Raw genomic sequence first — 25394 nt, forward strand, 5'->3', positions numbered from 1 at the left:
CTTCCTCTATTTTCCATCCTCCCTATTTTCCACCTAAACGGACGGACCCTATGTAAGGAAACAAATGGCATAAAACCTATATTGTGTATGTGTGCTAGTGGCTTGTCTACTAAGCCAGGCTTAATTAAATGCAAGACAAATTCAAATAATTGCAATTAATATTTATTCTAAAATCTTTTGTTTTCCCAAAGATGGATCGAGAGAACTTATAATTCCACAAGATTTACAGCGTGAAGATAGCACAGTCCATGCCATTGATTGACCTACTAACTCTTGGGGATAATCAACTTGCAGAAAATGGAGGAAATCATTCTACAATATAAGAATTGGATACTAGGAAAGCATAAAAAGTTCGAAACTTAAATGTAATGTCAATATACTGAAGCTTCACAAAATTTGTGTGCAAATACTTGAAATCCAACTACAGTGTTAGTGCCAAGAGCTTTGTAACTCAATTAGTTAACACCTATTAGTGCTTCTAACAAAGAAATCTCAGCTTCAAATTCCCCTATCCTCAACAATCGATATATCAATAGAAAAAAAAAAATTAGAGTGTTAGTTCATATTCTTTAGTCTCTACAAGGATTCATTAGTGTTATAGATATGTTAGTCCATTAACATAGGCCTAAACTTAATTTTACTTTGTGTACAAGCCAAGTCTGCTAATTGTACTTGAAGTCTATTAGTCTAGGGTTTAGCTCTTTAGGGTTTTCTCCGTGGATATAAGCCGTTAGGCTGAATCACGTAACCCTCGTGTGTTGTTGTGTTGTATACTTTAAGTTTTTGCTTCCGCATCCATACTACCATATTCAACATGGTATATCAATGCTAATATTTAACATAGTATCAAAGCCACCTTTCTGTGGCCATGGTGTTCTGTCCTTACAGTATATTTAAGAGCAATCTTTGTCTTCTTCGGTGTTTCTTCACTGCGTTCATCTTCTTTAGTTTCCCACTGCTGCCATCAAAACTCTCTGGATAGTCATGCCACCATTAGAAGTCACATTAACACGACAAGACCATTGCCTTCCTCAAACCACCGTCACGGAGCCAAACTTCATTCAAGGGATCTTCTCAACCTTATCAAATATCAAGGTTTTATCAAGCTTCCATCTTGAGTTTGAGAGAGGGTGTTAGAGATATATTAGTCCATTAGCATAGGCCCAAGCCTAATTCTACTTTGTGTGCAAGCCAAGTCTATTAATTGTACTAGAAGTTTATTAGTCTAAAGTTTAGTCTACTATATATATATATATATATATATATATATATATATATATATATATATATATATATATACATGTTATAGTTTATTGTAACACAGGATTTGAAATACACTCTAATATATTACTAATGTAACCCTTTAGGGTTTCCTCCACTGTGGATGTAAACTGTTAGACTAAACCACGTAACTCTTGTGTGTTATTGTATTGTATACTTTATACTTTCACTTCTGCATACATACTAGTATATTTAACATGGTGTATCAATGCTAATATTTAACAACTAGTATACGCAATTAATTGTTTAGACAGCAATCTTGAAGGAACCAATATATGTTTGATTAAATATTAAAAGCAAGCCATGCTATATGGCCGAATAAGCATTGCAACCACTAACAATCTCATTGCCAAGATTCTTAGTCCAGATCAATCTCAGGCTCTCAGCTAATGATATCTCAGATCAACAAAATGAAGAGGCTATAACTATGGTTAAATAAAGCTTTCTCTATTAACCATAGATTCTTAGGAGAATGACAACCTGAAAGATATTCCTCGATCTGCCAGGAGAATGGTTCAAATGGACACAGCAACAAAAACAAAACGAGTTTAAATATATTTTAGTTTGAATGGAGTCTATTCCTCTTGTGCAGTTAATTAATCATGGGGTGAGCACTTCATTGGTGGAGAAGGTGAATGTAGGCATCCAAGAACTCTTTAATCTACCAAGGGAAGAGAAGAAGAAGTTATGGCAATTACCAAGAGATATCGAGGGGTTTGGACAGGCCTTTTTTTTGTCTGAGGAACAAAAGCTTGATTGGGGGGACATGTTCTACATCCTCACACGTCCAATCCATTTGAGAAAAGCCACACTTGTTCCCTAAGATCCCGCACCCATTCAGGTATCTCTCTCTCTCTCTCTCTCTCTTCACAATAATTGGTACTTCTTTTATTACTCCTTATCAAATTATGTGGAGTTTCATGGTTTCAAATATAATATAAAAACTAATCGCGGATCCCGCACGTTACTTGTGATAATATATTTAAGGTGGTCTAATTTAATTAATTTTTGCAATTTGAACTAATTTAATAAATATTAATATATTCCATAATCATATTTTCGTAAATGTAATATATAATTTATGTCATACCAAAATTAAAACAATAAAAATTTTCTCAAGAATTCAAAAGGTTGAAAAAATATTAATTTTTTAATAAAAATTATTTATAACATTTTGTGTATCATTAAAAAGTAACTAAAATTTGGAAATTATATTTTAGTTTTTTTTTTTAAATCCAAACCCAATTTTTTCTACCGTACAATCAAAAACACCGAGAAATGTATAAAAAAATTTATAATATTCAACAAAACTACAATTCTAATAAAAAAGAAAGGGAAAAATAAAACTCACATCCAAGTCAAACTCATTCTCCCGAATATGTAAAACATTTGAAATGTGATGTGATCAAGCCAAATATTCAATGCATAATCAAATTCATAAATTTTAACCTATGATACATAATGATTGTAATCAAGACAAATATTGTGTTTACACTGTCATAATCTAATCTAACATCTAATCCAACATGCAAAAAATGAATAGATAAATAATTAATTTTAAACTCGAAATTGAATTTGTTTTCTTAAAAATCTCATAAAATACACTAATGGGATAGGGAAGATGAGCAATACAAAATATTTGTAAATGCTTAAAAACAATTACTCACACATCTAAAAACATCATATAATAAAGATATAACAATTTGGTGCTAATTTTTTAAACAATATATTTACTAATAATGAAAGGAAGCTGCACAAAAACCATCTTCTTCAATTGCACTTATTCATCATATTGTCCAAACTATCCTGTTGTTTTCTAAATAAATTGAAACCTGACAATAACACAAAATATGGACATATTATAATGTAATTTTTCCCCAAATCTAGTCAACAACATTAAAAGTATTTAGTGTTACAAATAAAATGATAAAAAAAAATACTTGCATCAAGGAACACATAAGAGTTATTCAATTAATAACAAGACAATGGGTGTACAGATTAACTTCATAAAAAAAAATCCAACAAAAAAATGGAAAAAAAATGAATGAGAGAGAGAGAGAGAGAGAGAGATGACCTTTTTGTGTGAGAAAATAAAATATGCATAAAATGGGAGAGAGTGACAAACTTATAATAATAAGAGGATGAGAATAAGAAGAGACAAAATAAAGGAAGATAAATGGGAAAAATTATATATAAAGTTAAACTTGTCTAAAATGAATATGTATAGACAATACTTAGTTATAACATTAAAATTAAAGTAGATAAATATGTAAAGTTAAAATCGTCTAAGATGAATTTGTAAAGGTAATGTATTTATATATTTAATAATGTCAAAGAAATTTAAAATAAAAAATAAATGTGAAAAAAAAATTATGATGTGGCAATGACGTGAAGGATGAAGTGGCTTAACAGGAGCGTAGCAATAATAAATACTACGCTTCAGCTTTTAGATATAATATAAATATAGATTAATCTAGGTCTGATTTTTGCCGGCAATCAAACTAAGAAAAATTTCATGGTTCTAAATATAATATAAAAATAATCTAATCACATGGTTAGATTTTAATCAAATTTAGTCAACTTTGTAAAAATCGTCAAAAATCAATAATAATAAAAAAATGAGGTTTGGCTATTAAAACTATGAGATCCTTTAATTGAGGACTCAAACTTCTATTAAAATTTAGAGCCTAACAAAATATGGTATCAACACAGCATAGAGCATGTCCTTGATGCTTTCCGACTCTATGGGCATGTATGATAAACGGCTCTAGCCAACTCTGATGTAAAATACGAATGCATCCTTCTTTAACCAACCAAAAAAAAAAAAAAAATCTAATAGTGATTCACTCAAAACTAGTTTCAAAATAAAATAAAATAAATAATATAAGGCAAGCATGGAAAGTTACACTAATGTTGGAGGAGGTATACCATGCATTTAGGGAGTGGGCCCAAGGGGGCCCGGGCCCCCTAGCCCAAAAAAATTATTAGATAAATTTTGACACTTTTAGGATTGGGCCTCTCTTTTCAAAAAATTAAGCCTCCTCTGGCCTCCCCCAGCCCAACCGACCAGCCCAAACCAAAAAGTTTAAAATCCCAATTAAGTGATTAACCCACGCCACAGTTACAACCTAAACCAGGCCAAAATAGCAAATTAGCCATAAGTTTCAAACAATATAATTAGCAGTTACTAATTACAAACTATATTTTTTACTAGCATCTCGAGTCTAAAAGACTCGATTTTGGGCCTATAAATCGAGTCTTTGATGATCGATTTTTATGGTTTAATTCTGTCTGATGTGGCATTTTTTCCACGTGGCGACTACCTGGAAATCGAGTCTCTAATACTCGATTTACATCCTAAACCTTCCTTATTTTCCTCCTTATTTTTTCTAAGTTTCACATCTCTCTTCTTCCTCACTACTTTTTCATATGTTCCTTTCTTCCTCCTCCATGCTAATCTGTAGAAGCAGCCACCACAGACCCATTTCCGTCGACCCAGGCTGACCCAAGCCGCCGCACCCAGGTCGCGAGACCCAGGCCGCGTCGCGCCCAAGCCTCGCGCGACCTGGGAGCGCGACGGCTTGGGTCGCATGACTTGGGCTCGCCGCGGCCTGGGCGCGCCCGGCGGCGGCCGGGGTCGCGCGACCTGGGCTCGCCACGGCCTGGGCGCGACACGACCTGGGCGCGCCACGGCCTGGGCGCAACGCGATCTGGGCGCGCACGGCCTGGGCGCTACGTGACCTGGATCTGGGCTGATCTGGATTTTTTTTTTTTTTTTTTGTGGTGAGTTTTGCTCAGTAATGATCTTCCTATGGTGGTGGACGAATTTTGACTGTGTATTTCTATGAAGGGAGGTTAAGAGACGTAGACTAATTTTTTTTGCCTTGTAAATCGAGTCTTAGATACTCGATTTCCAGGTAGGCTCCACGTGAAAAAAATGTCACATCAAACGTAAAAATCGACCCTAAAAGAGTTGATTTTTAAGCCCAAAACTCGAAATGCTAGTAAAAAATATAGTTTGTAAACTGTAACTACTAATTATATTGTTTGAAAATTATGGCTAATTTACTATTTTCTCCCCTAAACCAAATTCAGGAAAAAAAATATAGAGGAAGTCGAGAGACAGAGACCGGAGAATCTATAAAAGAGAGTTCGCCACGCCGTTGCCATCGCAGCCGTCGCCGGTCTGCCATCCTACCAATGACCCAGGCTCGCCACTGACCCAACAAACCAGCCGATCTACCTAGTGACTGACCCAGAGTTCACGCACGCCTCTGACGCTGGCCGCTGCTGCCTCTAGCTTCAATCCCGAATCTGATCTACTCCAAGTTTTTTTTTTTTTCTCTCTTCAAGTTCAAAACCTAACATTTGTTTTGATATGATTCTTCTCTCTCCAATAAATACGTATTATAATGCTTGTGATTTCTGAATCTGTTATGTGATTGTGGTTTTTTTTTTTTTATCTAGGATTATTGAAAATGATTGTGTTTAGGAGTCTATATTATTTTTTTTTGCAGTGTCTGAGACAGTGAGAACTAAGTTGAGTTGTGATTTTTGAATAAAATTAAGTTATAGATAGAGAGTCTATAGACATATAATCCTGTTCGATATTTGGGACTTCAACTATCTGCAAAAAAAAGTAAAGGTAAGAAAAGTAGTGCATTATAAATTGGGGGTAGTGGCTGAGTGACAAGGATAAAAGAGTCAAAAACAAATACATAATATAATAAAAATGTCACAATAATGTAACAAAATAGAATTGCAACATTGCTCGAATTGCTAAATTCATAATGCTATTAGTTATATTTTGAAATTATATAAAATTTTAATTGAAAACTAGTAAATTTATCAATTGAGAAATATTAAATTTATAATTAATGCATAATGCATATCACCCGGATTATAGCCTTTACCTTTTCTCAGTATCAAGAATTAGTGTTGTTGTGAGATAATATATGTAATTCTTATTTGATTTGTAGATTATGGGAAAATCAACCACTTAGTAACTAATATATATATATTATGCTTATGCTCTGGCACCCCCTAGCTTGAAATCTTGGGTCAGTCCCTGCATGCATCCAATGCACACTATATTTTCTCTTAGTGTTGACATGCCTTGTAGATATTTTCAACACCTGGTAGTATAAGTTTAAAGTTCAAGGTTCTCTGTTCAGGAGCTAATACTTTAAGCTGTTTCTCTTTGGGTTTTGTTGGAGTTATGGTGGAGCCACTAAGAGCATGACAATGTTTCCTTCAATTAATTCAATGGTGGAGCCACTAAGAGCACCGGCATCCAGGGATGCCCAAAAAAAAAAAATTTATATTTTGCATCCTCAAATACCACGTTATCTAATTTATCAGCCCATTTCACAACTCACCCTACCTCCAGTTCTTATTTTTACATATAACCCAATAAAATAATATAAACTACTTAAATAAATAGTATATTAAAAAAATACTCATTTTTCGCTCTTCTCCCATCTTTCTCTTTCCTCTCTTCCTCTGTCTCTATCTCTCCAACAACCACCACGTGAAAGAGATGAGCTCAGCTATCCGCCGCCCCACCACCACACACCCTAGCAACCACCAAAAAAAAAAAAAAACAAACAAACAAACAAAAAACCCAACAACCCCACAGACCCACCACCACCTCCAACACACAAAAATCCACAAATTCACCACCACTAAACCCATAAACCACCACCAACAACAACTAAAACAACCCCAAAACCCATTAAACGCTTTGCAAAAAAACAAAATCCACAGATGAGCAAACCCACCACCACCACCGAACTATACGGACCCAAACCTTGCCACCAAACCACAGCACCGCCAATCTACATGGACCCAAACTTCACCACCTCCACGAACCCAAACCATGCTCAGCACCACCAATCTACACCTGTTTGAGTGAGAGAGCAAGGTTTGAGAAAGAGAGCAAGGTTTGAGAGAGGGAGAAAGAGAGAGTAAGGCCTGGTTTGAGAGAGGGAGAAAGGGAGAGAACGGTGGCTTTTGATCAAAGATAAGTAAAAATTGTAATATTTTTCTAAATGTTGACACATATCTATTGACACTTTTGGTTATACGTCTATTTGTTTATAAAATACTTCATTTGCATGCTAAAAATGTTTATAATTTTTTTACATTAGCATTTTTTTTTCCTAACATGGGTGTACAAAGATTTTTGAGAATCGAACTATCCCCCAAGTATGTGTAGTCTTCCAGCTCACACACATCAAGTAATTACATTAGAATCCTTCGAACCTCAACATGTGGCTAGGAGTTTTAAACTTAGAATCTCGTGGATCTGAACAGGTCTTAAGAACCACTAGATGTGATCTTTTACACTACTCTATAAAATTTGGTTCCCTCAAAGATATATTTTTGACTTTGTCATTGAATCCATTACGCAATTTATAAGACTGCACACATGTATTATCATATGATTAAATCATTTCAACAAGTCACATAAGTATAAGTAGATCATGTAACTAAAAATACACTATTTTTCAAATTGCCAGCTAATAAATGGAGGGACTTTTCTCAAAGCCAATTTGTATGAAAATTTTGCCAGACAAAAGAGTGGTCTATATTCGGTTTAGATTAAAAAATAATTTTCTTATAAAGCTAAGTTGGCATGCTATAATTTTTTTTTTCCATATAGAAAACTATTTTAAATACACATTATGTTTTTTAGGTTTTAAAAAAATGGAAATTGTTGTGTAGTTAATAAATCATATGGGTGAGCACTTCATAGATGGAGAAGGTGAAATTAGGCATGCAAGAATTCTTTAATCTGCAGAGGGAAGTAAAGAAGAAGTTATGGCAACTACCAGGAAGTATTGAGGGGTTTGGGCTAGCCTTCGTCGTGTCCAATGAGCAGAAACTTGATTGAGAAGACATGTTCTACACGTACACACTTCCAATCCATTTGAGGAACTTTTTCCTCAAGATCCCTCTCCCATAGGGTCTCATCTCATCTCTCTCTCTCTCTCTCTCCAATTAATTCCAGAAAATGGGCTAAGAAACTAAATTGTTTTTTTTTTTTTCTTTTTAACTAATATTTGTTCGGCTAAAGAGGATACACAATATAATGAAATGAAAAGATCACAGCCAAACATAGGACAATGATGGAAAAAATTAGGAAATGTATGGTGAATCTTTTTTTTTTTTTTTTTTGGTAACACCAACTCCTTTTCTAGATTTGCTTACTCAAAGCTGATTCCTGTTCTAGTGATTAAACTATCTTTCATCACATGCATGTAGAGATAACCTAGATGCTTACTCGATAGAGGTTAGAGACATTGCCAAGAAGATACTTGAACTGATGGCAAAAGCTCTAAGAATGGAACGAAATGACATGAGAAACCTTTTCGAAGAAGGATCTCAGAGAATGAGGATGAACTACTATCCTCCATGCCCTCAACCTGAGCTTGTGATGGGCCTCAATGCTCACTCAGATGCCGTGGCCTTAACAATCCTCCTCCAAACTAATGAAATGGAAGGTCTCCAGATAAGGAAAGATGGAAGGTGGATTCCTGTAAAGCCTCTCCCTAATGCTTTTATTGTCAACGTTGGTGACATTTTGAGGTAAATCCCAAATTTTCGAGTAATTAGTCAATACTCCTAAGATAATGCTTTCTCCACTCACATAATAATAAGTCCTACTAATTACATATATGGTGGGACCAGGGGCATGACACTTGTTGTCAAGGGATTCAAATGAACCCCTTGAATTCATATATATATATATATATATATATATATATATATATATATATATATATATATATATATATATATATATATATATATATATTGTTTATTTTACCCTTAAATATTTTTGCATACCCTGATTACGAATCAATCCAGCCCAAAACAAAACAATAATTAGGTACTTAATGTATTATTTATATTAGTGATTCAAGAAAAAATAATAATAAAGTTAATAATTGTTTGAACATTGGATTGGTTAAGTAGACACTTAGTGTAATATTTTTGTATGGTATGGATGAATGTAGGTCAATAAATAATATAGTGTTAGTGGGTTGCATTTTGATCTTTTAAATTTAGTTTAATATATTTTTATAAAAACAAAGTAAACTGCATAAAACTAAAAAATGTTATACAAACTTAACAAAATAAAATGGTCACACCTAGTGACTTTGACAATAGATAATAACAACTGATAACAAATTATCATATAACAATTTTAAAATATTAAAACTCATAAAAAAAATGGTAAAATTTCATGTATTTGAGTTTTCTTTTTCTTTTTCTTTTTTTTTTCTCTTGTATTGATAACTTAATATATTCAGGTTAACTTTTTATTACATTTTTGTTTAATTTAAGTTTTTTAATCAATAATGACCCCTAAAAACATTTCTAGAGCCGCCACTAGGTGGGACCTATATTTCATGTGAGAATAGCATTGATTTCGACTACTGAATGATCACTACAAAAAAAGAGTCTACTAGCGAGGATAGAATACCCTCGCAAAAATTTAAATATCGTCGCAAAAGGTTATTAGTGAGGACATATGGCCCTCGAAGGCCGTCGTATTTGCTCTTGTTACTAAAAGAGATTTTGCGACCATACCTTCGTAAATAAATAATTTACGAGGGCAATCCATTGTCGCTACTGAACAAATTTTTCCTCACAAATATATTACCAAACGACGAGAAAAGTCGACGACTTATTTTTAATGAGAGGAAACAGTCATCGTTAACAACTATTTGTAAGAACCTTTATACCCTCGCAATTAGTTATTTACGAATTTTAAATTGACGACATACTTTTTAGTGACAAATAATAGCATCGCTAAAATTTATTTGTGAAGGCTGTTAACCCCTTGTAACTTATTTTTAGTAAGGAAAAATAGTCGTCGTTAATAACTATTTGTGAGGACCTTAATACCCTTGCAATAGTGACAAATAATGGCATCGCTAAAATTTATTTGTGAGAATTTTTAACCCCTCGTAACTTATTTTTAACAAGGAAAAACAGTCGTCGTTAATAAATATTTGTGAGGACTTTTATACCCTTACAATTAATTATTTACAAATTTCAAATTAATGATGAGACAAATAATGACATCACTAAAATTTACTTGCAAAGGATTTTAACCCCCTCGCAATTAGTTAAGAATAATTACGAGGGACTTTGTCATCACTATAAAGTTAATTATGACCAAATTTTTATGTCATCAATGGTAATATTTTATATAATTTTTGAAATATTTTATTTTTAATTTATTTTATATCATTTTTGTTTAACTATCATGTTGCAGTAGTATAATAATGACTAAAAATTGATACATTAGTCCAATAATTATTGAAAATTGATCCATCAAAAGATAAAAATTCATATAAGTTCAAACTTTAAAATATAAAACATACACAAAAATCCTGAATTTAAACCTTGTTTTAAACTTAAACAACTAGAATTATGACAAGATCTATATTAGTCTTTCTTTGAGTCACCCTCCAAGTTGCTTTCAACCTCTATGTTTTTGTTTGAGTTGTCTTCTACATCTCTGCTAGTACCATCCTAAAATTATATATTTATAAACATTAGCAACCAGTCAGACTTAAGAATACAGGAAGCAATTATTACAATTTTAGTTGGAATACCATCTAAAAGATACTCTGGGGCTACATAACCGAAGTTCCTGAACCTTAATGATGTTTCTGTTTTGGGCCCCATTGGACACTGCAAGACCAAAATTCGAAAGCTAATTCCAGACTATGTGAGAAAGAGAGAGAGGAGTTAAATGGAAGATAATTAAAATGTTCAATAGCACTATATATAAGACAAATTCAAGAATTTTATTGAGGAAATCATAGACTACAATGTTTTTTTAAATAAATTTTACCTTAGCATTGAAGTTGGAACCCAAAAGTATAATTGGTCCTTGTCGCAAAAGACTAATCCCTGTAGCCTAGGCGTCTACTCTACTTTCCAAAGAAAATAATAGATGGACACTAAGGGTGCGTTTGTTTTGACAGTAAACCAATTCCGGAAAATATTTTCAGGAAATGAGAATATTTTCGGGAAAGGAAAATATTTTTAGGTGTTTGGTGGCATTTTAAAAAAAATTTTGGAAAATATTTTCAAGTGTTTGGTAACATTATGAAAATGCAAATTTTTTACTGATTTTTCACATTTTCTCAACCATTTTCTCACATTCCAAACAAATTTTATAATAAAACATTAAAATCCATGAACTTCTAAACAAACAAAAATCAAATCACCGGCCAAATCAAATTGAGAGAGGGAGGTGAGACAGGGAGGAGGAAGAGTGAGATCGGTGGGGAGGGTTTCTCGCCGGCGCGATCACGCGCGTCGATCTCGCCCGGCGCGAGCTCGACGGCACGATCTCGCGCCGTCGAGCTCGCGCAGGGCGTGATCGACGCGCGATCTGGGCGAGATCGACGGCGCGATCTCGCGCCGTCGATCTCGCGCATCGCGCCTCGATCTCGCCCGCCGCGAGCTCGACGGCGCGAGATCGCGCCTCGATCTCGCCCGGCGCGAGCTCGACCGCGCAAGATCGCGCCTCGATCTCGCCCAGCGGGAGCTCGCCGGCGAGCCTTTGGGTTGAGGACGGCGTGATCTTGGCTTCCCGGCGATCTCCCTCTAGCTCTCTCTCTCTTTTCTGGTGTGGTTGTTGCTCTCTCCCTCTCCTTCTCTTTCTCTGTGTTTTCCAACGGAAAACTCAATTTGAAGGTAAAATACACATGGAAATTATTTTCCGGGTGGGGAGGGTCTGTTTTACGGTCAACGCTTCCTCTTTTCCGTTTGACCAAAATTTCCGGTGTTGCCAAACACTCGCAAATGCTGAAAACATTTTCCGGAATTGGTTTACTGTCAAAACAAACGCACCCTAAGAACTAAGAAGGCATCATCAGAAACCTCTAACCTATGCTTGTTAGATTTAAATCAAACTACATATATCCCAAGTTTGATCAAGCAAACCAGAATGTTCTTTATAAAATTAGAGAGCATTTATACAAAAAAAAAAATTATATAGACAATTCAAAGAACTATTTAAAAACTTGAGACCAAGAATAAAATGGCTTTCATCTCACGCTATACATAAAATGGGTTGACAGAAAATTGCAAATCAATTTTCATATTGGTTATCTCTAAAAGAGGGAACATGAATTGGCAGGTGTACTACTTGTTAGACATTGAGCTTGAGTCCAAGCAAATGAGTGTCTATATAATCAACTAAAGGGGGAAAGACCTTAGCTTTTCTAACTTGCCCACACTTGCTCCTACTTTTTAACATAAAAGTACATTACATAAAAATAAGATAAAAAATAAGTTGATACAAAATTGAAAAAAGGAAGAAAACCCGGAGCTAAATTGTTGGGTGTCCGTAAGAGGCAAAGTTCGAACAGCAAGGGTCACTGTTTTAGCATGACTCCACGATCTCCTTCCAACCTCCTTAAATTTAAATGAAGATAAGAGTCTATTACAAAAAGAAAAGGGGGGGGGGGGTGGGACTTCATCTCTCAATTTGCTTGCCACTAAAACAGTAAATGAACTTTGGTGGTGAGGAAATAAGTGAAATTCACCCACACTTTCCATTATACTCAATAACCCACCAAAGTTCGGCAGGTCACAAAGAGAGGCAATTGGCAAAAGCTGCGACCCAGATCCAATTCCATCACACTAGCAGAACCTATCACTAGATTCATCACCTAAAATACTCAATCATTGTCCAAGTAATGGATTTTCCATAATCTGACAGATCAAAATAAGATTTAAAAATAAAAAAGAGACGCTGAAACATATAGGCGGATAAACATTGAAATAGAGCTCACAATAAGGTTAAGTTGATAATCATTCTTCTAAGCTGGTAGCAGTGGCACCAAATTAAACATGATAGTTGTGTGTGAGTGTGTGTGTGTGTGTGTGTGTGTGTGTGTGTGTGTGTGTGTGTGTGTTTTTAAAGCAAGAGAAGAATACAAGGCTGATTTCCTCTAGATAATGTATGGATTCCAAACATATCATAAACCATCTGAATGCAGGTATAAGGAAATATTGGTCCAAATATGTTGTCAATTGCTTGGCTATTGGCATTTAAATAAAAAGTTATATTTGTTTGGAGTGCAAAAAAAAGGAAACATGGCATGGTGAATGCATAAAACAGGTCCAACGAGCATTACCTATGGACAATTGCTGTATCACCATGGCTAGTGCGAATTATAAGCATGGTATTAGCGGGTAACATGGCATAGAGGCTGTGGATTTTAGCATCCAAATTCAGGTCCTAATTCCAAAAGAAAAGAATATAAGACCAAGTACAAATGTAAACTATAACCTCTAAAGGGGTTACCAAAGAAAATTAAATATATTGTAATAGATAAATATTCTCCCTATGTTTCATAATAAGTTACTCAGAACACGAGTTGTTATAGACAAGATATGAGTATTATATAGCCACAATGACAATGACATCTACATTTATATCTCCACTAGTATCCTCCATGACACTGGACACAGTGGCTCCATTCCTTGCCTCATTTCATAGGGAACCTCATTTAGTTGGAAATTTGGCTCTTCACAAGGACCACGTTTGGTGTAATGAGCCTAATTTTTTTTTAAAGTAGCAAAAAACTTGCAAAGATGATAATTAATATCTTCCACCTGCTTTTCTTAATGAATATATATATTTAAGCTATTTTTTTTCTTAAAGATCTTCCAAGTTGGAACTATCAAATAATCAAACTATTAATTCTCCAAATCTCCACTATTGCTCGAATTTCCATTTGCTAATGGGAAAATGGAAAAGAAGTACTTGCCATATCGAATCTTTAAAAGTGCTAGTTCCATAGTAGCTTTTGCATCCGTCTTTAATATTGTCATGACCATTGAGAAAGAAATTTCCTGGCAAGAACTCTTAGAGCAGTTTCGTAAGATGCACCACGGGGGTGCTTGTACAATACTGCAGTATCTATCACCAAACCATGAGAAATCTTTAATGCTAACAAGTCATTCTCCAAGGAATGCCCAACAAGGATGGTCACTTTGTAAATTAGCTTTAGAAAATCTTCCTGAACATGGAAGCAACTGTAAATAAATAATAATAATAAATAAAAAGTAGTCTTAACATGCAATCAATCAGTGAAGCAACAGCATACAATCATGTTAATCAAGTAAGCATACACCCAAGTAACAAACCTGAATTTCCTTAAGGCTTGTAGTCACCCCATTTAGCAACTCACATGTGATTCCACTAAACCTGAATATCCACAATGAATTATTATCAATGGAAAATAGTCAAGTCAAATCACTTTTGACACACTGATAACATATATGCTTTTTTTAATGATGATGAACAATCTGGACATGAAAACTGATAACATACATAGAGAGAGAGAGAGAGAGAGAGAGAGAGGACATCCAATTGGCACAGTCATGGTGTGTAGGACTCAACTTTTATTATATAGTATATGATATATAAAATTAGAAAACAGTCATAGTTAAAATAAATAAATAAATAAAAAGACAGTATTGATGATACATACTGGGAACATTAATATGTATCATAGGAAGTTGCTAAAACTCCAACAAAGTTTCTTAGCATTATAGGTTGCTTTAATGATGAAAACACAAGATATCCAAAACCCAAATATTTCTGTTAAGTTCATTTCTTAAAAATCAGCTAAAAAATATCCAAATAAGTGTCTACCAAAAGCTCAAACAAAAGTGTATAAATGTCCACTAGAAGCTCAAATGAAAGTGTACCTGATGTTGTAGTCAGTGATAGTGTTTGATGGTTTAACCAATTTATATAGCACGACTTGGAAAAATTCAGTCCTGGCGAATTAGTCATCCAAGAAAAATAACGTTGATTACCAAATCTTGTATATACTGTAGGAAGAAATAAACACGTCCACGTAATAGACCTACAAAATGGAAATTTTACAAAGTTAGATTCTACAAAAAGAAGAAAACATTTAGGAATTCTATCAAACAATTTCCCTGCATGTAATAAAAAGTTTGTTAGTTAAGTCCACCCCAGCAACAGCAAATTTTTTTGAGAAAAGGGGGTGATTGGCAGAGAGAGAAACAAATTAAATTTATTGTAGGTGAGAAAGTAATTTTAGATTTTCAGTAATAGATTTAAATTAGAACTAAAAACAATGTGACCTAAACATGCTCCGATTGAGTCTGGGAAAGTAGCTATGAGAAGGAGATAAAATGCTCCAAGCAGAATGGCATCGAAGGAGTAAAATGCTTGAGTGTGATATATAATTGGCTGAAAGGATAAGGGAAAGTGGCTGGATTGAAGGCCAAAAGACCAAATACTGAAACCAAGTCGCACCTAACGGTGAGATTGGAGGTCGATGACGGTAGAGGTGGTGGCTAGCATCGGTGGCAAAGGGTGGCTGTGCAGTGGATGGCGGTGGCAAATGGGTGGCGGTGGCAGATGGGTCCGATGGAGGGGAAAAAGAGAGGAGTGAGGGAAGAAAGAGAGATTACCGTGAGAGAGAGTGAGAATGAGAAGGAGAGAGCTCATGAAATCCCTAAGTGTAAGTCTAAGAGGGAAAAAATTTTGGGGAAATTTTGTGAGAGGGAAAAATTTGTTTATTGTAGGTGAGAAAGTAATTTTAGATTTTCAGTAATAGATTTAAATTAGAACTAAAAACAATTTACCGCTTAAAATTTGTTACGAAAAATATTGTAAACAAAAAATTTCTTCTGTGATAATGAATAGATATTAAACCCATCGATTTAATAAATTAGAGCCAACATGATCTAACCCAGCACAACACTTTAAATTTATTTTCATGAGTTGATAGATTCTCTTAAAAATGCACAAATTGGAGTTGACAAAACTTTCAATCTAACCATACCACGTTATTAATACTCCTAAAAAAATATGTATATTTGAAATCATTTAGTTTAATTTATTTAGAATTTAAATAAATAATAAATCACATAAAAAATAAAAAAATTAATTTCTAATTTTTTTTAAAATAAAATAAGATAATTAAATCAATTTTTTATTCCTTTCATTATTATTAATTTTTTGGAAGAACATGTTTATGTTCTTTGTGTTCTTTCCAAGATATAACTCATATTCTTAAATCAATAAAAATTAATCAAAATAACATTTTATTAAGCATTTTCTCACTCAATCACACACTCAAAAGAAAACTTTAGCCCTAAAACCTCATTCTCAAACCGGTTTTCCAACTCTTCTAAGACATTCTCAATCCTTCCTCTCTTTAACTTTTCCAAAAATATTAGATCTCTCTCTAACTCCATGACCGAGTACCACCACCTTCGCTCATCATATCGCCACCACCAAATCTCTCTTTAACTCCATGACCGAGCACTACCATCTTTTCTCTTCACTCATCGCTCATCGATCCACTCTCTCTATCTCTCAATTTTACTCAAAATCAGACCCAAATGTCTCAAAATTCTCCTCTCTCAAATCAGTTTCTCTCTCTCTCTTTCTCTTAAACTGGTGGGTCTCTCTCTCGCTCAAATCAATGTCTCTCTCTCAAAGATCAATGCTTCACTCTCTCTTTCGCTTAAATAAATTTCTCTCTCTTAGTGGGGCTCTCTCTTGATGGATCTCTCTCTTTTTGCCTCGTCCCTCCATGGTGGTGGTGGTTGATGGTTGTGGAAGTGGTGGTCAGTTGGGCCCGATGGTGCCCGATGGAGTGGCTTTGTTGATTGTTTGGTTTTGGTCTCAATGGGTTTTGGTGTTTTTGATTTGAGATGTTTTGGTGTTTTGGAGTTTGCTGGGTTTTGTTCTCAATGGGTTTTAGTGCTTGGTTGCTAAGAAAATGCAAGAAAAGAAACAAAAAATCAAACTCAAATGTCTCAAACTTCTCATTTCTCAGATCGGTTTCTCTCTCTCTCTCTCTCTCTCAAACCGATGGGTCTCTCTCTTGCTTAAATCGATGTCTCTCTCTCAAAGATTGGTGCTTCACTCTTTCTTTTACTCAAATATTTGTCTCTCTTTTACTGGGTCTCTCTCTCGATGGATCTCTCTCTTTTTGCCTCATCCTTCCATGGTGGTGGTGGTTGGTGGTTGTGGAAGTGGTGGTCAGTTGGGTCCGGTGGTGAGTCGTGTGGTGGGTTTGTTGATTGCTTAATTTTGGTCTCAATGGGTTTTGGTCTTTTGGATTTGAGATGTTTTGGTGTTTGTTGGGTTTTGTTCTCAATGGATTTTGTTGTTTGGTTGCTAAGAAAATGCATGAAAAGAAACAAATAATTTACTAATCCAATTTTATATCTGTGGTATTAAGGATGCGTACTAGTGAGGATGCATGTTGGTGGTGGTGGTGGTGGTGTTTGGTTCCGATGATTCTTTTTGGAATTTTATGTGTATCTTTATCATTTTAATTGTTTTACTGAGATTTCAATCTTTTTGAACTTTTCAATGTATTTTGCATGTTTTGGGGAGTATGTTGGAAATTTTTGAGATTTTGAGGATATTTTGATCATATGAGGCATATCAAAGGTATTTGAATCATTTTAGTCATTCGTGTAGTGTTGTGGTTGTACGTGCCCGAATCCCCTTAGTGGACCAGATTCAGAATTAGGCTGACAATTAATTTATAATGTGGGCCATGGATTTCCTACTATAGGTAATTCCTAGCCAAGCCTAGATTATGTGTTGCTTTTCCTTAGTAGAGCTCTCTTCTTCCTTTAAGATACTCTCCCTTTACTAGTGTTCTCTCTCTTTCTCTTTTTCTTTCTTTCGCTCAGAATGACCAACCCCTTCTCTCTATTCCTTTTTTTTCTATTTATAGCTTGAGGTTGGTGGGGTGCTTATGATTACCTTTTGGTCTCACTCGTGTGGGTGGGGCCCGATTTAATTATTCCTGACAAGGAATATGCTTCATTGGAAACAGTGGTAATGGCGTTGGAACTGGTTCCAGCCTCCAAAAGGTTGCTTGGCAACGATATTCCCTAAGGCAATACCGAACTGCCGAGGTCGCGGGCTACCCCTAGTAAGTACAGCCCTCGACCAATCCATACATGATCAGCATGAGCCTATCTAACTTGCGATCAATGGAACAGTTTGGACTTAAGAAAGTATTAGGGGTGTGTTTGGGGCAAGGCCCAATGGGCCTGAGTCGTATGTCGTACAGTGGTTATTTTGAAGAGTTAGTGTTATTGAGTAAAGTTAGTTATTTAAAAGTTATTGAATGGTAAACCATTTAACGCCCACTTCAAATGGGTAATAAAATAGTGAATATCATTAAACCAATTTATCAAAAGATAAAACTTAGGTACAATACATTAGGTGCGTTATATTAGGATCTCCAATTGAATTCAAATGTTTGGTTGCATTGAATTTAATTGTCATTGGAAAAGACAAGACTATTTTATTTTTATTTCTTTTGTTAATGCCCAAAGGTTTTTGAATTCAATTAGAAAAAAAAAAAAACCCTAATGTATTACACCTAAAAGACTGTACCTAAAATTTACCCTTTATTACATGGGCAAATTATTACCAGGCATAAATTTATCTTGAATCTTTTGTAGAAAAATATTTTCAACTAGTCTATTATATTTATTAGAAAAAACATATTACTAGAAACATAGTAATCATTTAGTTCTATTTCGGTTTAATTTAACAAAATATTTCATTCTAGTCACTAAACCAATACACTTTACCCCCTTTGTTCCACTTTGACTCAAATTCCAATCGATTTTGGTTGTCTTAGCCATTTTTAATCAATTCGGTAAGTATGTATTTGAAATATTATTTTTGTTTAAGTTATAGCTTCACATCTAATAATTTTACTTAATAATTTTTAAAAAACAAGATAAAATAAAAACTACAATGAATAAAAGTTTGGTGAATGTGTTATGAGAAGCATTAATTTATAATTTGATATTCTAATGATTAATTTGAAAGGCTAATCTTGGTCATTAAAATGATTTATTATTAGCGGGTGTATATTTTTAACCATCACAAATAATACATTTTTTGTGAGGAAATTCTATTGTCCCTAGAAAAAAGTACGGAGGGAAAAATTTCCATCCAAAAGTTTTGATATTTTAATGATTATTTGCAAAAGTCAATCTTAGTCCTCACAAATAATTATTATTAGTAAGGGCATTTTATTAACCCTCACAAATAATATCCTTTTCACGAGGGATTTTCATTGCCCCTTGCAAATAATCTGACGAAAACATTTATCTCCAAAAACAGTTTATATTTTAATGATTATTTGCGAAGGCCAATCTTGGTCCTTGCAAATAATATAGTGTTAGTGAGGGCGTATTTTTAACCCACAAAAAAAAAAAACTTTCTACAAGAGATTTTTATTGTCCCTCGGAAATAATTTGGGGGAAACATTATCTCCAAAAATTTTGACATTTTAATGATTATTTGTGAAGGTCAGCCTTGACCCTCGCAAATAATTTAGTATTAGTGACGCTTTATTTTTAACCGTCACAAATAATACACTTTTTGCGAGAGAATTTTAATTGTCCCTCGCAAATAATATAGAGGGAAAATTTCCCTCCAAAATATTAGCATTTGTGACGGTTGCAACACATAATTGCGACAGCTTTTTTTATTGGTCACAAATGTTTCACATTTTACCAAGTATTTACGAGAGCTTTATTTTGCCATCAGAAATAGGATTTTTTGAGAGGTCTTTTTGGGTCCGTCAAAAATTCTTCGTCGCTAAAAGGCATTTTTTTTTTTGTAGTGGATTTTTATAAATTTTTTATCTTTCAACCGGATACAGTTTAGCTAACAAAATTGGTTACAACTTTATTCAATAAAACAAACAAACATTACTACATATTTTGAAAATTTAATCATTGAATTACATGTTATTTACACTCTTAATACATATGTCAAATTTTGTGTCAATCGGATATTATTATATACTATATGATCTATAATTTTATATTTTATGTATAATTTTAAATTACAAAAATTTGCAATTTAACTAATTTATTGATGACATAGTTATTGATCTTTAATTTTCTCGAAATTTTGTATGCATGGAAAATATAAGAAGAAGATGTAATTCAATATAGTAGATTTATCAAAATTCACCTCCAATAAAAAGATATTGAGTAAGATTTAGGCTACAACCAATTTTGTAGCTAAACTTTATCCCTTTCAATCCATTAAACTGAAGAACTGAGGTCCTAATACTAATAATTAGCTCTAAAACATAATCAAAAACCAAATCACAGACTTCGACTCACCAAAATGCTCAATCTTTTAGGAGCTCAAAAGTCAAAGCAAGCTAGAAAGAACAGAAATGCAAAAAATAAATAAATAAATTGTTCTTTCTTTTCACATGGATACACTTATATATAGAAGCAAACATAAGCATGATCTACCAAAGTCCAAAGACTACCATAATTGGTTTTCCATGCATTGTTTTCCAAATTGTAACGAATGGAATTTACTGTAGCATCGAGCATAGGGCAACTGTTAACTCAGCAAAGGAGAGGCTTTCCATGGCCACATTTTACAACCCAATACTAGAAGTAGATATTGGTCTAGCACCAAGCCTTATCACTCCAGAATCACTAGCATTGTTCAAGACAATTAGTGTGACAGATTTTCGCAGGGGAAGTCTCTTACATAAACTCGATGGGAAGGCATACATTGATGAGGATCCAGAATGAGGAACAGAAAGGCACTTGAGAGTTGAGACATACCTTTGAGTTTAAGTAAGGAAATACATGGCATAAAACCTAAATTATATATGTGTGCTAGTGGCTTGTCTACAAAGTTTGGTTTAATTAAATGCAAGACAGATTCAAATAATTGCAATATTCATTCTAAAATCGTTTGTTTTGCCAAAGCTGGACCAAGAGAACTTATAATTCCACAGTAGTAAATAATAGACCATTACATTTACAGCATGCAGATAGCACAGCACATGCAATTGATTGACCTACTAACTCTTGGGGATAATTAACTTGCATAAATTGGAGGAAATCATTCTGTAATCTGAGAATTGGATATTAGGAAACTAATATGTAATGTAAATATACCTATATATCAATAATGCTTCACAAAAATTGTGTACAAACATTTGAAAACCAATTACGTTAGTGCCAAACTCAATTGACTAGCACCTACTAGTGTTTCTGACAAAAACATCCCAACTTCAAATTTTCCCACCCTAGACTATCGATATATCAACAACAACAACAACAAAAAAACCTAGTGTTAGTTCATATTCTCTAGTCTCTACAATGATTCATTAGTATAGTCAATTAATTTTTAAGAGAGCAATCTTGAAGGAACCAATATACATTCAATTCAATACTAAAAGCAGGCCTCGGTATATGGCAGAATAAGCATTGCAACCACTAAGAATCTGATTGCTAAGATTCTTAGTCCAGATCAATCTCAGCTAATGATATCTCAAGTTAGCAAAATGAAGAGGCTATAACTGTGATTAAATAAAGCTTTCTCTATTAACCATAGATTCTTAGGAGAATGACTTGTAAGATATTCCTTTGCCAGGAGAATGTTTCTAACTTTGCAAAAATGGTTGAAACACAATTTTCAAAACGTATCAAAATTTTTCTATCTAATAATGCTCTTGAACACATTCAATATACTTTCCAAGCTGTTTTACATTCCTATGGCACCATTCATCAACTCACTTGTCCAGGTACTTCTCAGTAAAATGGTAGAGCTGAACGAAAACTTCGTCATATTCTTGACACTATTCATGCTCTCCTTCTCTCTACTAAAGTTTGTGCTCCTTTTTGGGGCAAAGCTGCTCTTCATGCTATTAATCACATTCCCAGTCCTGTCATCCAAAATCAAACTCTATATAAGCACCTTTTTGGGTCACCTCCAGACTATCACCACTTTTGCTCCTTCGATTCTGCTTGTTTCGTTCTTCTCCAGCCACATGAACAAAACAAACTTGAGCCTCGGTCTAGACTTTGTTGTTTTCCTGGCTATGGAAAAACTCAAAAGGGGTATCGGTGTTATAATCATGTCTCTTATCGCCTTCGTATCTCCCGCAATGTTGTCTTTTGGGAACATAGCTCCTTTGTTAAGCTCTCTCATATCCGCGCCTACCTATCTACCCCCTCTGTCTTAGATTTTTTTTCTAGATAAGCCACATATTCCTTCTACAGTTACTTTTGATCATCCTATAGACTTCTCTGTCCAACCATAAGATATTTTTGATACCTCTCCTAGATCACCATCTAATGAACAGGTGGAAGATGAATAGGTCGAAGATAAGCCACCCAACCCCGAGCTTGGGTCCCTTGCTCCTGCTCCTACTTCGCTTGAAGATCTTGTGATAGGTCAAGAATGTATTGATCCTTTGTAATGAATTAACCAATTAATTATCCAAGTGAATTAATTAGGTTCAATTACCTGCAATGAGCGTGGCAGCACAAACAAATCACCAATTAACTAAATATGCAACGGAAATTAAATGACACAGTGATTTGTTTATGAATAGGGAAAACCAACACAGCAAAAACCCTACCGGATGATTTTAAGGTCACTACTCCCGAGAATCTACTATTATCAAATCAAGCAGTTACAAATAAAAGAATCTCAGTACCTTATACCAACCTACCTTACCCTAATACCCAATTGGACTTGTTCTACAGTGACAATCTCTCCTTGTATTGCATGGTTCCTAGTACATGACTAACTAATTGATGCGCAGATCCTAGTACGCTACTTGAGAAGAATGTTGGCTACAAAGTTCTTCTTCTCTTCAACACATGAAGATCACAAAATTGCTTGGTCACAAAACCCTACGGTGTACAAACACAACAGCTTTTTCAAGAACTAAGGCAAACTAAGTTTCCGGTCACACTTGTGGAATTATGCTCTTGTGCAATTATGCTCTTGACTGTGCAACCTCGTATGACCCTTAAAATAATCCTTATATATGTTTAGTGTTATGAGAAAAGAAAGCTCAAACACATAATCACGGATTGAATGAAAATCAAAACTAAAAATCTAAATTTCATAAACCTCAACAGATACCTTAGCTATTGAGCCTCGAGCTTAAACAACTCTTTTAAACCTCAATAGATGCTAGCTGTCAAGCTTTAATGAACAACACTTCTTCACTTGTTTCTTGGACAGACTTGCATGACTTTAACACTTGAACTTGTTTAATGAAGCATTAAACACATACTAGATCTACCCAATTACAAGTAAAGTGCGTTTTGTCAAAGGATTAGCCAATACATAAAATGTTGACATATGTTCTTAACATCCAATCACATATGTCCTAACAATCTCCTCCTTTGACAATCCGCGACAAAACCAAAACAAGCAAATGAACATATGAGAGGAGTCATAAATCACTCAACTCATACTCACTTGTTAAGTACAATAAAATCTATCCTAACACAAATTCTTGAAAAACTTTGCAAGAAGAGAGTTTATGGCAAGAAGACTTTGACAACCTGTATTTCTGAAACACTTAAACAAAACTCATCAAGACATCTTTGTGTGAAACAGAAATAAAATATTGCATACAAATAATAAGAAACATGTGTATAAAGAGAAAAGAAACAACACATAGAGAGATAGGTGAAATAACATACATCAACATATATATAAATCAAATATAAGTACAATGTATGTCAAATGATCACAAGATCTAAGGTATTGGAACAATGTATCTAAAATAGAAAGAAAAGAAAAAGATACATCAAAATCCTTACTACATCCCTCAAAAACATTAACACTCCCCCTAATAGAAACCTCCTATACTAACCCTCCCCCTATGAGTATGACTACTCTCATCCCAAAACTACTCTCCCTTTTTGTCACGAGTGACAAAGGGTAAGAGTATCAAGTAGAAGCCTCTAAAGTAGAGGGAGAAGAAGCAATGAAGCCACCCATGACAGCCTGTCGTTGTGCAATATGACCAACACAGGTGTTCACTAGAAACAATTCATCACTGAGAGTCTCGAGGCAAACATCCATGCACACAAGCTAGGCCATGATGTCCTCGAGTGTCACACCGCCCGTAAAAGAAAAGGGAGCGAATGTGGATGGAGCTGTAGAAGCTAAAGGAACAGCCAATCCAAACCACCTCGATCGTAGCTGCGCCTTGCTCCGTTTAAAGGTAGCGGCGTCTATGGCACAAATAGCATGGAAGTGGTTAGAAACGAGAAAAGGAAAAGAAAAATGGCGTAAAATCCTCGTGATAGCAGAAAGGAAGATGAGCTTATCATGGGTCACTGTATCCGTATACACATCTACGATGGAAAGAATGAATTGAGAGAGAAAGTCAATGGTAAGATACTCTATAAGGAATAACAAAAAACCAAGCACGGGGCTTTGTAATAGAGTTATAGTAAGAAATATGATGCAAAACAAAGGTCATAACCATTTTAAAGAGCCTAGGACCTTTAGCAAATGTCGAACAAGAAGTGAACTAACGATCACCTCAATTTGAAGGTTGCTCACAAAGAGTAGAAATAAGCTCATCTTTAGACACAGTCTTAAGACGCTCACAACCAAGGTAGTCAGGATGCACTACCCTAGGAACATGGAGCACCTCGGATACAATATCTGGAGTGACCACGATGCGCATACCTTGAACGCGAGTGACAAAAAGAGGTACTGAATAATCAAATCCATGCATGTTGGAGTAAAACTCATGGATCAGCACGAATGGACAAGTGACCGAGACATCACACAACGACTCCCAACCCCTACTGTGAATGACAGTGGGTAGGTCAGTGTCAAAGAAATTTGACAAAATGACTTGGCGTTCCGAATGAATGCCTCATCTAGAAAAGTTCTTCGAAAAGTCCTTGTGCGCAGGCTTCATCATCACGGAACCGAATATGAGAAAGGGTAGGATCAGAAGAGGTAGATACTCCGAAATGAAGAGGGTTCCTGGATGGAGTAGACTTACGTTTAGGTGCCATGATGCAACTAACATAAACAAGAGAGAGAGAGACAATCAGAAAAGCATCAACAAGATACAATATAACAAATATAGAAACTTGAAGGTACGAATGCATGAGCATGTGATATGCAATGGTAAATACATCATAGGCTCAGCCCAATTTAAACCTACCAGCACACAATTAGTTCCACAATGAAAACACACATCTAAAATGTATGAAACATCGTTATA

The 25394-nt window shown here is 34.7% G+C and overlaps 1 long non-coding RNA gene and 1 pseudogene across 3 annotated transcripts; one reads left to right on the top strand and one right to left on the bottom strand.

Annotated features, from left to right (window-relative positions):
• The first annotated feature begins 1849 nt into the window (after nt 1-1849).
• On the top strand, nt 1850-20941 carry LOC142635390 (protein SRG1-like; annotated as a pseudogene).
• On the bottom strand, nt 10582-15199 carry LOC142634127 (uncharacterized). 3 transcript variants are annotated; one of them, XR_012844046.1, is made up of 6 exons: nt 15148-15199; nt 14470-14530; nt 14091-14342; nt 13455-13558; nt 10914-11014; nt 10582-10830 (listed from the first exon to the last, which is right to left on the bottom strand). It is a non-coding gene; the product is annotated as an uncharacterized LOC142634127 (long non-coding RNA). The 3 variants fall into 3 exon arrangements; XR_012844047.1 differs by having other exon boundaries at nt 14091-14358; XR_012844048.1 differs by having other exon boundaries at nt 10628-10830; nt 10914-10992.
• Nucleotides 20942-25394: the final 4453 nt, after the last annotated feature.

Source organism: Castanea sativa, chromosome 5, assembly GCF_040712315.1.
Source record: "Castanea sativa cultivar Marrone di Chiusa Pesio chromosome 5, ASM4071231v1".
In the NCBI taxonomy this organism is placed as follows: Eukaryota; Viridiplantae; Streptophyta; class Magnoliopsida; order Fagales; family Fagaceae; genus Castanea; species Castanea sativa.